The sequence below is a fragment of the Synchiropus splendidus genome, chromosome 1 (assembly GCF_027744825.2).
Source record: "Synchiropus splendidus isolate RoL2022-P1 chromosome 1, RoL_Sspl_1.0, whole genome shotgun sequence".
NCBI classification, from domain to species: Eukaryota; Metazoa; Chordata; class Actinopteri; order Syngnathiformes; family Callionymidae; genus Synchiropus; species Synchiropus splendidus.
In genome coordinates this window covers 36,398,378-36,409,335 of record NC_071334.1, presented here as the reverse complement: position 1 = coordinate 36,409,335, position 10,958 = coordinate 36,398,378, and the positions used below count along the sequence as shown (strand labels likewise).

Genomic DNA, 10,958 nt, shown 5'->3' with positions numbered 1-10,958 from the left:
CTTTGTCTTCTGTGTGTTGTTTCACATTTTTGCTACTTTTCCATGTCAACCTATGATGCAAACCCAAGCGCGCACATCAAGGTTTGATAGAGTAAGATCTCTGATCGTGTAAAACGAGTAATACATGCAGCAGGTCATTTACTTCGATTGGATTTAGAACAGGTGCCAAGTGTTGGAGACCTAACAATTTCTAAGGATTGTTCATTGTTTTCTTGCCTTCGATAGGATTTGATGGTTTGTAAACACACTTTTTTGTTTGTACAAGCAAAAGGTAGTGAAGTCCACTTAAAAAAAACCTTCCTGGGATAAGAGACAGGACTTCATTGTCCGTAGGATCATTGCTTGGGTCAGAGAAAAGAATGAATGCTGGACAAGTCAATACACACAACACACTGTTCCACCAACATACAAAATGAAGAAAGAATAGCTTCTCTTTTTTTAATCAGATGAATGAATTAATAAGCATTTTCTCCTCCCAGAACTCACACATAAATGCCTCAAATTGCACTCAAAGTCACTTCAGCAGATGTCCTCCAGCATGTGTGCTGTTTTGACACTTCGAAAGAGAAAACTTTGCTCACTTAATTCAAATGTCAAATAATATATCAATAATAGAATTATATAAAAAGTCAGGTAGCACGGACACTTCAGCAATGTACAATTCAGTATAAACGCAATGAAATTGAAATAAAACGACTTGTCAAAATTGTTGAATGATGGACAGGCTTTGAACTATTTCTAACAATTTTTCTTTGTTGAAAAATACTGTTTTTGCATTACTGCATTTTTCTGAGCGCTGTGCTTCTCCCTCTCGTGGGTTCTTTTCAGCCATGCACGTTGCTTTGTTTCCTTAGTCAAATGTGATCTTTAGCATGTGGATCAAGAACAGTCACGATGACATTCAAATAGATTTCAGTGAAGCGGGTGTTGACCGACTCTAAAAAGAGTGCACTTGTCATTGTTTTCTATCCATGATCCGCTGCAATTAAAGGAATAGCGTCTGTGTAAGAGGAGGAGTGCTCTCTACAGTTACCGGCGGAGAGGCCAGAAGAGAGATATTGTCCTCCCTTAAGACCCACTGTTGTGATGTGTCTGTTGCAAGAGCTCACCATCAGTGCAATACACGGCCAAGACCTCCTTTTTGCGGATTTCCAGCATCTGGTAAGTGCAACGAAGATGCGCTCCCTCTTGTAATTTCAGCTTAACACAACATTCGCTTTGGCCGTGTTTCGGGGGTAGACGTCTTGTGGCCAAAAACCCAAAATACACTTTTTGCCCATTTTCAAACAGTTGTAACTGCTGCTGGACCCCACACGAATACCATCTGAGATTCCTTAAAGCCACATTGAATTTAGGTGTCGTGTAGTTTTCATCACCACTGTGTTGTCACTCTACATGTGTTTGATAGCCCGCCAGTTCTGCTCTGGTACCCTTGTCTCATTGCTAAGTTTGTATTTACACTCACCCCACACACCAACCACCCAATCGCACAGAGGGACACACATGAAAGCACACACAGGATGGTGTCAGAGAGGTGACGATGTTGATTAGCCACAACTGAGTGTGTGAGGCCTGCTGGTTGTTGCGAGACTGGCTGTCTGAGCCTTTGCCAGATCACACAGGCAAAAACATTTAAGCATCGGCAGGTACACACTCTCTCACCACAAGACAGAGACGAATATGAAACACACATTATTCTGAGTGATCTCGACAGAAATAATCTGCCAGTTTTGTCCTTCACATTATCACAAGCTATCTCTCCTGTGCCTCATTTGCGGCATGCACTCCGCACAAACACAAATTCTTCATATCTCTGTTGTGCTGTTATTCTATATTTACACTTATTTATTATGTGACGGCTCACATCTAGACAACCTTGAGAATGTAGCGATCAAGGCCGATAACAACGGGTTGCAATTGCTCTTTGAAGACAAAACAACATTAATTAGCGAATAAAAATGGAAATGCAGGCATCCGTTGCATGCTGCCTCTGAGTTCGTCTGGGTATATGAAGACGCAGACACCGTTTTCATCTGCATTTCCATCTGTGAACACTTCTCTCTTCCTCTGAATGCTGAGAGCAACATAAACAGGAAGTTCATCTGCATTGATCCGGCATGCTTACACGTGTGACAGGTCATCTTTGTACTGGCAGAGTGTAACCTCTTAGTTCTTGCTAAACCTTCATGACGCATGCAGCTCCTCTCCCCTCCATCTGCTGGTCTCTATGAAGTATGCACCGGATCACAGGAGCTTTGACTGCAGCTTCTGTCTCCTGCACTCCGCCGTCGTATAACCCCTGAGCCAGATCAACAGCACAGAGGGAAATAAAAAAGACATGAGCGAACACATCAACATTTCACTCTTTTTAAGTGTTTAAAATGTGCTTTCACCCTGAGGGTGCACGATTTCTGCATATTTAGCAAAGAAATTCTCAGGCTGGAATTCACTCTGCCGTACATGGAGCAGCAAACAATAGAATATATAATGTGAATGCATTTTAAGCTGCATAATTTTTCCATGATTCATATGGACGCATTTGTGTGATGGCACCCTGGTGGTGTAGTGGTTCATTTAGGTTCGACCTCAACTCACAGGTTGGAGTTAACCTGCATACCGTCGGTGTGGAATTTGTTCTCCCCTTTCTCGTGCAGGTTTACTCCGGTTTCCTCTTGTTCAAATAACAGGAGAATTGGTGACTCTAAATTGTCCATAGGACTGAGTTTGTTTGCTTCATGTGCCTTCCTATATTGCTATCAACGGGAGAGAATGGGATATGAGTTTTGTGTAACCATTTGTTATGAATGAATTTCTTGTGGCCACAATATCTATAGAATGGCAGTGAGGAAAGAAAGTCAAATTATAAAGCACATCGGAGGTACAGCTCAGCTGGAGATTGAGTTAAAGAGGCCAATGCATAGAGTAGAGAGGTGAGTGTTGAATCCATAATGTTGGAGATAGCGAAAGACAACCCTTGAGGTTCATGATGAATGAGGACATGTGGCTGTGACTATGGTGGATGCTGACCGGGAAGATGCAGTTGGAGAGTGCCATATGAGGGAAAAGAAGGTTTCCTCCAGGAGTTCAAAACCATAATTGAAGAATCAAAATAAAAATAATTTATTTTCATCAGCGCATAATATAAATATAATCAATATTTCTGGTAATTACTCATACTTGACATAGAGGTGTGGCCTTCAGTCGTCGAGATTTAGAATACAGAGGCAACATCATCATTGACGCTTAAGTAGTGATATGGTAAATGAACTGATGGTGAATCGTTTGATTAATGTAAGGAAGCAATGTTTAACAATATAGGTTCGAAATAAAGAACCTTTGAACCTAGCTAAAGCAGCAGTCGCCAGTGTCCAGAATCTTGAAAGTGTCTCCGAAAGTGGTCAGCTGCCAAGGTCTGAGTGTTGCTTGCAGGAAAGCCAATTGTGAAGGGGGGACTTTTGCATTTCTGAACTTGCTGAACCCACAACATAGACCTCACTTAAACCTTGCAACCTGCATGCGGCACAAAGAAGTTTCATGAATACAGTAGACATCTCTATGAAAAAAAAATCTAAATCAAAAGAGAATTCACACTGATACACAAAACAGTATAAGAACACGAAAAGTTTTGCGTTGGTTTAAAGCAGCAGATCAGCCACTTTTTAAACAATGGAAATTCAACACGATTTATTAACCGTTTTCTACCAAGCAGACATGGCGGAGACGTGCATGTTGAACTAGAAGATCTCTGGGTGCAGCTCTGCTAGCGGGCTGATGCATTACTTTTCATCCATCCATCTAATTATTCCCTCAGAAACCTGAAATTTGAAGATACAAAAGACCGTCCCTATCTGTCACTGAGCGCCATTGATGTTATTGAAGGAAATGTGGGTGTAGAGGAAACCCAATATAACTTGTGCCATTAAATTCCACGCAGCGTTATTCACACACAGAATTGACAGATTTCTCCGAGACGTTTCTTTTAATCTTCCACTGTTGTTGGAGAAAAAAAGGGAGGAAGAAAACCCCACACTCCCGGCATCTCTCCCTTTTCCATATTTGCAGTGAGGTTAACAAAAAAGCTGATTGAAGTCACAAGAAGAAAAAAAAAAGAAACACAATCCCACCTAACTGTTGATTATTAACAACGGGTATGGGAAGACAGATGTGTTTGGTGTGCACCAGGAGTGTTTGAATTGTCAGTCTGGATGCAGCAAAGAAGCTTTTATCAAAGAACTGTAAGATGATCAATTCCTCAAGCTCTCACTGTCCAAGCGACTGGAACTGCGATGCCATTTTTGTCAATAAATTCTCATGATATTTCCAATTACAGACCATGTGGGCGACGTTGGATGTTTGAGAGCTTGAAATGATGGCACATAAGTGTGTGGAGATGTCCATAGTTGTGTCTATTCACTGGAATTTGTCTGTATCACTCAAGAAATCTATTTAGACCGATCACGAATCATGCTGTATTACACCAACAGTGTGATGTGCCATCAGCTGACTGGTAAATACACATGCAAATCTTCCGGAGGAAAATGATTATAAGTAAACACTAATTCAAATGAGTATGGAAAATAGATTGAAGTGATGAAAAGGAGTTTAAATACATTTTATTTGATTTGCTTAACTTATTCATAATTAATTACATTGATGTATGAGAACAACTAATTCTGTCTCCCAAACAACGACAAGCAAATAAAATTGATAAAAAAGATTAAATGAACACATGAATAATAAATGAATAACACTGTTACAGGGGGTCAATGTACATTTTTCCAAAAATGGTCATCATTTGTAAATGGCAACTCATCGCTCAAGATAAAGAAGAATCGATATTGTAAAAACACAAACAAACAAAAAGTCTGGGACATAACTGGTAAAAACAAGCATCAGGAATGGAAAAATATAAATTACGATTTAAATATGAGCATACAAAACTTCCATCAGTGAGCAGGATATTAGATATGTGCCAGTTTGTACATTAGGTTCAAGCTAAACTTTAAAAGTTGGACCAGTCCCAAAACTGGCACAAACCCTTCTTGTCATCTTTCATCTCCGCTACTTCATGTCACTCATGACTGGTCTGCTTGCTTATACCAGAAGCTCATCTAGTCTTCAGGTCTGCCTGAACTGAACTGAAATGAACTTTTAGCATTTTGTGTTTAAACCTTGCACACGAGTTGACAGGTTTTTACAAGCAACAAGTCTGCGCTGATGAAGGGTTTCTTTCTGCCATTCTCTGTTGGGAAAATGCGGTGGTGAGTAAACTAAGAGGGCGGATATTGGAGTCGCGGTGTTGGATCTCGCGGTATTTGACATCTGTCCGGGAACTCTCTTGTTTACATGACTGACGGGTCAGGACCACGGTGGTGATGGTGTTAGGGGCAGCTACTGTTTCTCTGTGAACACACATCCACAGCACCCTTCCACCCTGACAACTCTTCCAGCCGGTAAGAGAAGACAGGACAACCGACAGGATTTTTGAAGCGGTGTTGGAGCGTTAGAGAAGCGAGGCCAGCGCCATTCCCAAAGAGAAGGTGAGTGAGGAGGTATAGCTTAGCAACACTTCCTGGTAAGTGCTAAGCAACAGTTGCCCGTGAACTTCACAAAGTACACCGAAGGCTAGAGAGCTACTTGTTGCCTCTCTGTACGTCACAGTTCCGACAGTGGGGTTAATGTTTAACTGAAACTCGTGAAATTCAACTACTCGACAATGACTAACGATAATGCAAGTTATTCAAAGTTAGCGAGCTAGCCTTCATTAGCATGTAGCATGGCAACTTCAAGTGGTATAAAGTGCCTGTGTTTACAATTCAGACATCGCGATTGCTGTTTGCGGAGTAGTCGTCTCAATTTCCCCACCCTCAAAAGGTGGTTGTTAAACAGCATTCTATAAGCGTTCGCCTTATAGAATGCCTTATTAAAAGCTGACGTTACAACACTGCCACGCAATTATTTCACAAGACACTTTTGTCACTGGTCTTTTTGTTTTCGATGTTGTACTTCTCTAAAGTAGTGTCTAAGTGTGTTTCGGTACAATTCTTGGCCAAAGCACTCATCGGATTCCAATGTCAACAATGAACACTTGACTGCTGCATTTAAATGGCACTTTGTTTTACCAGAGTCCGGTACAATTGTTAATTTGGTGGTCACAAAGTAGTAATAAGAAATAGATTATTAGCAAAAGTAAACTTTGCCACACTTAATATTAAATAGGTTTTCGAATATAGTTATTATTCTGTGACAAATGACATATCTTGTCAACAGTCAACACTGCCAGTAAAATATGGATAATATCGATATGTATATGAAACAGTTATGCCATTTTTTAAACATAGCAAGTCCCAACAGCTCAGCAATTGTGAAATCATGAAACATAATTTTCCTGCATTTTATTACAATGTCTATAATCGTTATGGAAGACTATCATGGAGATTTCCATTGCGAATTCAACTTTTTAAAAAATGTTAAAGTTAATGTTTTGATGATTCCGTATTTTTGATATTTTTTCTGACTTTGCTTAGCAATAATAATTTAAAAAACGCAGCATAATTTCCCCTTATATAATCGAGATAGTTTGGTTGAACGCTCATTGCAAACTGCAATTCTACTGTGATTCTCCAAAACTACTGATTCTTCACACCATGAACAACAAAGAAATGATCAAATAAAGAGGAAACGTGTAACACATGGTTTAGAAAGTCAGAATCATTTCCACTTGTGTGGACTGCTCCTGTTCAGTCACTAGCCGACCGGGCACTGAGCCACGGAGTCGGTACTGTCACTGCTGAAGTGGAGGGTTGTGTTGCCAGATTTTCTTGGGCACTTCAATCACAGTGCGCTTCAATGCCGCTAGGGTTGCGACTCCCACACCCTGCATAACCGTGAGATTACGCAGGTAAACAAATATGACGCTGGCCAAGCTACAGCAGCAAAAGGGTTGAGTTGCAATATAAACCACAATTGTAATTTAAATAGAAATTGAATTGAAAAAATGAATCAGGACAAATGCATAATGTCCCAGCCCTGTCATCTGTGAATACCCAACAGGTTGTTTTGGCAGTGCCTCAGTGTTGTTTATGCGGTCACGAATACATGGTAAATGTTAGCTCCTGCCATGTTGCTGTCACTAATAATTAAAGCCAAATATTTCAGGCGTTATATTATCACATTTGGCTCAGCGGCAGAGAGATGATTCAGAAGAGAGTTAGTGGGAGCTGACATACCTTGTTGACCCAATTATTACTCACTTCTCTGTTGCCACAATCGATGATTGTCAAAGACAAAAGGCGCGAGTCTGCCAGCGTCATCAGGTGATGGGAGACAAACACCGGCTGGCTCTCTGAAGTTGACTATCAAGGAATGTGTCACGAACCGCATGATCAGCAAATGGCTGCCAAATGTTTGCATCAGTCTCTGTGGTTAGGGATTTCTGCCAGTATATAAAGCTTTGAATTTCATCTGATTAAAGGTGAGGAGTTTTGACAGGTTTTGGCAGGTTTGCTGGTATTTAATTGTAGCAAGGAAAACTTTTACTCTGCCTCTACTCTGTTTTTATTATTGAGGCAACAGTAATAAAGGGACATAATTGTTTCCAATGTTTTTTTAATTTTTAGATTACAGTGGTATTTAAACGGCTGTGGTCTTATTGACTTTAACAGACTTTCTCCTTCAACACCTTCAGTTACCAGGATTGCTGTGCATTGAGGACACATTTTGTTTGACAAAGGTATTCATCTTAATAAATGGGGCTTACCTGGAAGGCCTTATTTTCATATATGGTTTAGTTGTGACCCTCACTATTGCTTTTTTTCTCTTGTATGGAAACAAGACTCTAGTCAAGTGTAAAACAAGAAAAAGATGATTGTGTCTCTCTTAGACAGTAATAGAGCTTTGCATCATTGTGACTAAGAAGGTAGTTGAGGTGGTTTGGGCATCTCCCAACAACACCATCTGCTTCTCGGTAGTATAGACTTTGTGAGACAGTCTACCATGAGTTGCATTGCCTCCTAACCATGTTTGCTCTCTCCCCCCATCCCCATTTTAACATTGAAGTCACATTACACAGTTGAAGATGCTGGATATCAAAGAACTTGAAGCAACATTTACAATTTTATCTATGTGATTTATTATTTCTCAAATTGATTGATGGACCTCATGAATCTGTCTATTGTGAGACTTATTTTGTCCTCTTGAGGCCACTGTAGCGCTACCTGCCGGTATTGTTGAGGCTAAGAAATGAAAGACGAAAATGTTTCTTTCGCAGACCACACGGTTAATTCATTCTCAATTCCTTCAGACCAGCATGTAGTCTCTTAAACCGGTCTTGCCCGGGTCTGTCTCGTTTCTTTCTCTCCTGTGCATGTGCATGTCCACCGCATATATACGTGTCACCACTGCATTTGTGGGGGGGGGGGATTTTTCACACTGCAGATTCTGTCTCAGTGGCCTGAGTTGGATTCCCCCCCTGCTGTGCAGCCTCGCACCTCTGCGCCTCAGGCGATGTCGTTTTCTGCTTTTCAGCTGGCAGCACTCGGCACAAAATAGCTGGTTTGTGCCCCATGATGAAGTCAGATCTGCTGGGCGACACGAGGCTGGCGAGCCAAACTTATTTGCAACCATCGGCTTGACCACCTTATTTCTCTGTTGCTTCTTAACAGAAGACTTACGAGTCATCTTCAACTCAGATATTAACTGAGCCACAGCCAAAAGAGTACGTGAGTGTTATCATGTTAATTAAAAAAAAAAATATATATAAAATAGCTGAAACAAGCTGCGTAATACGGACAAGCTGGAAGCTACTCTGGAGGGCATAGCGAGCCTCCTACTCAGACTGACCTCCTTCGTAAAAGTTCCAACCATGGTGAAGGGGCTGCTGTGCACTGGTCTGTCACTGTCTGTGAAGAACACAATCTTTGGTTTACACTGAGTGGGGAATGCTAGCATTAGCCACTGGTTCGTGTCGATGTGGTCTTCTATATGACTTCAACGCCAGCATTTTCAGTGTCACAACCTCACAGGATTAGACACTGATGCCGCATTCTGAGTGATAACTGCTTGTTGGTGATGTTCTGAAAATCAATTTGTTCAAGTGCTTATCCACAATTACTTGCACTCAAATTGTAACAACTGGGGATAAACCAAGCGCTTGTATCATTTGACATGCTGCACCTAACTCTGGACACTGCAGAAGCAGCGCTGTGGTATAGAAGTTTTGTAATCAAAGGAGTGATTCCTTCTGTGAACGATCTCACGAAAAGCGTTTCAAAAAAAGCTTGAAAGGTGAAATCACTGGTATAATGCTAGAAACACCTGATTATTGTTGATGATGCTGGCTGAGTGCAGACATGGAGTCTTAATTTCTGTATATGCCTTTGTGTCTGGTGAACTGTGAAACTTGAATATAAGATCATAGAGAATAAGTAGTCTTACTACTGAGATAAGTTATTGAACAGAATTTGTACTACAAAAAAAACAGATTGTATAGGGCCCAGGGTAAGCAATGGTAATCATAGGTCTGTCTGTTAAACCAACTTTCAAGACCAACGTGAGACTTTTGTACAAACAATTTAGGAAGGGTTGAGATATATATCTGACTTAAGACACTGGAGCATCCAGTTGTGTGACATAGAAGTTATTTATCTTAGATTAAAAACATTTTGCGTTGTATTGGTGACTCTTTCGTGAGCTGGAACGTGTCAAGAAACACATTTCTTTAGATTTATTTTAACACTGGATGTTTCTTCTCCAGTTGGTCAGTGTGGCCAAATCTTGGACACCAAGAGCAGTTATTTACCAATGTAAAAAAAATTCACTCTCTTGTGAGATTTTCTGATTTTTGCCCTGGAGCCGGCCGCTCCTCTGGCTTGAAGATCAGATGAGACATTTGTCATCTGACCGCTTGAACAGTCATTTTGCCTCTGGGTTTTCACAGAGAACAACAAAAAAGGAAAACAGCTTTTTTTCTATCACAAAGCATATTGGAAGGAAAATGCTTCCTAGGGCGATTTTCGAGCTACATTTAACACTGTCTTTTGCATGATGTCAAAGACCTCGGCCAAGTGATGTGCTGAAAGGATTCTGGCAAAGGTAGCAGATCACAGCACAGGACTTGGGCATCTTTGCTGTTCCAGTTTTCCATTCTGTTGTAAGATTATCAAATAACACAGCAAATGTATGACTTCAGAAGGGCTGTAATCTTCCGAGGCTCTGTTTAAGAGTTTAGATGTAGGTCTTTGGCAGTGAGAGCAGGCGGTTCAAGCAGCTTCTGTTTCTCCCCTCAAACAGCCGTCCTGTCAATATTTTTCATATCCATCTCTCTTCCATCTGATGAAGGGTCACTGGTGTTTCAAGCATTCACATATTCTTCGAGGGTGCCCCGCAGCTCATGGTGTCACGTGAAAGATCTCAATTTCACTGTGGCATTGATGCCTTTTCTCATCAGGCTCTAAAGTGCTGTGGGGTAAGCAGACTTGAAAGACATACAAAGACAAAAAATTACTGACCTAGGACCCTGCTTAAAGTTTATGAAAAGCTCCTGGTGCTCCTGGGTCAGGTTATGCCATGACTAAATAATATCAGTTATTTATCACAACTCCAAGGCTGTTTTCAAAGGAGACATTCATTGTTCAGAATTCTGCTTTATATCAGTGTTTGATACTTGTGGCTGTTATTAAGCCCATGTTTGCCCAATACAGCCCCAATACAAATAGGGATGCAGAACTCCAATCCAGTATCTGTATGTAATGCCAGATAAGAATTTCCTGATCCTTCTGGCGGAGATTTGATCGATGAGCTGAGTCTGGGTAATATGTATCATTTTCAGTACATGTTCTGGGATGAACGAGAGTGACACTGGGAATTAGGGTTCTGGGTTTCCACTACATGTAAACAATCGTGGTGCACTGCCTCGGCTTTAATGAGAGTGCAAGATCTGTTTATTTACGGAGTGTGAA

General features: G+C 40.9%; 1 protein-coding gene across 1 annotated transcript in view; it reads left to right on the top strand.

Moving 5' to 3' along the window:
* The first annotated feature begins 5,334 nt into the window (after positions 1–5,334).
* nek7 (NIMA-related kinase 7) overlaps positions 5,335–10,958 on the top strand; it is a 67,108-nt gene continuing 61,484 nt past the window's right edge. Inside the window, exon 1 of the mRNA XM_053860427.1 lies at positions 5,335–5,540. The gene's annotated coding sequence lies outside the window, so the exon portion shown is untranslated. The remainder of the gene's footprint in view (positions 5,541–10,958) is intronic.